Genomic DNA, 2,418 nt, shown 5'->3' on the forward strand with positions numbered 1-2,418 from the left:
GCTATGGAAACAATGCAGCTGCCTCTTCTTTCTTAAGTCAAAAGGAATTGTTTGGCAAAAAAGTCTTGGCAATCTTGTGTCCCCGCATAATTGTCATTCATGTTAAGAATGGTTGGATATAATTAGAAATATTTTTCTTATTGAGTATGTGGATAAATCTCTTATGGATAATTTGAGAAGATGATCTGAAAGGAAGGTTCATGCTGGTGGATACAGGCAGTGGCCAGGCATCCAGAATACCTGGCTTCTCTCTTAAATTCCTCCTGGCCTTGCTGGGCATGCCTTTCGGGCTTGTTGCATCACTTTTCATATTTGACAGATTAAATGGTAGAAATAAAATACAAATATTTATTTTAATTTTGCGAGGGTTAATTTTCACCTGTTGATCCTTTCCTTCCAGCCCTGTAAAATTAAGCTCCATGCCCTCAACGATTTAAAAAGAAAGTCCTCTTTTCCAGTCTTCTTGTAGTTTGGGGTGTACCCTTACTCGTTTCCTGTCCTCCTACTCAGTTGACTTGCCTGCAGAAAAAGAGAAAAGCTGAATATTTCAAAGGGCTTTTTGGGCGCACACCCCAGTGTTTTTCATGTCAACACACTGGGGAAAAAATAACGTTTAGGTATTGTGCTAGAAAAATGCGGGTGTGCTTTGGTTATGTATTAATATGTACAAGCCATGGTGAGAACATGTCTTTATACTTCTTTATGTGATATAAATACAATAAATATACACGGCATTAAGGAATATATTAAATACTGAATGTGTCTAAAACTTCCAAATAATTTTGAAAAATCTTTTAAGGAGAAATTTCAGCTTGATGCCATGAATCAAACTTGTTTATATCTGACTTTGTACTTGAAGCCATGACATGTTCCCTTATCAAAAATAGTAAATGAGAATGTGGAGTAAGTGCATTCCTGATAATTACCATTGTAACTTTGCCCATAAAGGCTATGCTAACATAAAACTATATGTGTGTGTGTGTGTACACACACATATGTGTATATTTTTAAACAACTGTTGAAATTGTAAACATTTGTAGCTCTTTTTCCTTGATTGACAAGTATAATGCTGAAATTTGAAGGATAATGAGAATAAATTTTGAATCCACTTGAACTCTTTTTCATGTCAAGTATTTCGAAAGGTGATGAAGCCATAATCTTCACGTGTTAGAGGACTTATCCTGTAGCAGGATGGTCATCACTGAAAGGGCACCTCGGCCACAAATACAGAGAAGTACCTGAGAGAGTCAAAGTCCAGAATTTGGAGCTACCAGTTGGAACTGTCTCCACCAGAAAAATCCCTTGGCCTTCCAGCACCTCTGCGCTGGCTGGCAGCTCTCTGGCGGTATGCCCTGTTCCAGGCATCCTGGAACAGCAGCCCTCCCAGAAACTCCAGGGGTCTCCTGCCTACGGCTGGCAGCACCACACTCTCAGCTGGCTCTTAAGTACATGCCCTTCTTGGTTCCACTCAGCACATGATGAATGCTATCACTGTGCTTGCCTGCTTTGAGGGTTGTAGGGTACAATATCCATGCAACTTTTTAAAAAATATATAAATTTATTTCATTGGAGGCTAATTACTTTACAATATTGTATTGGTTTTGTCATACATCAACATGAATCCCCCACGGGTGTACATGTGTTCCCCATCCTGAACCCCCCTCCTTCCTCCCTCCCCATACCATCCCTCTGGGTCGTCCCAGTGCACCAGCCCCGAGCATCCTGTATCATGCATCGAACCTGGACTGGTGATTTGTTTCATATATGATATTATACAAGTTTCAATGCCATTCTCCCAAATCATCCCACTCTCTCCCTCTCCCACAGAGTCCAAAAGACTATTCTATACATCTGTGTCTCTTTTGCTGCCTCGCATACAGGGTTATTGTTACCATCTTTCTAAATTCCATATATATGCGTTAGTATACTGTATTGGTGTTTTTCTTTCTGGCTTACTTCACTCTATATAATAGGCTCCAGTTTCATCCACCTCATTAGAACTGATTCAAATGTATTCTTTTTAATGGCTACATAGTACTCCATTGTGTATATGTACCACAGCTTTCTTATCCATTCGTCTGCTGATGGACATCTAGGTTGCTTCCATGTCCTGGCTATTATAAACAGTGCTGTGATGAACACTGGGGTACCCATGTCTCTTTCAATTCTGGTTTCCTCGGTGTGTATGCCCAGCAGTGGGATTGTGGGGTCCATGCAACTTTAAGTCAGCCCAGACTGCCCTCTGAGGAACCTCTGGCTAATGTCTCACAGCCAGAGACCACCTCCCAAGACTCTGGCCTCTGCCCATCAGCCACCCTGTGACTGCTGGAATCAATATTTCATGGCACATCAGTAGCCTTTTTGAGGCTGAGACTCACTGGTTGCCAGCTCTGCTTTCAGGGGAACTGTGGTTCTATT

The sequence above is a fragment of the Bos indicus x Bos taurus genome, chromosome 19, assembly GCF_003369695.1.
Source record: "Bos indicus x Bos taurus breed Angus x Brahman F1 hybrid chromosome 19, Bos_hybrid_MaternalHap_v2.0, whole genome shotgun sequence".
Classification (NCBI taxonomy): domain Eukaryota; kingdom Metazoa; phylum Chordata; class Mammalia; order Artiodactyla; family Bovidae; genus Bos; species Bos indicus x Bos taurus.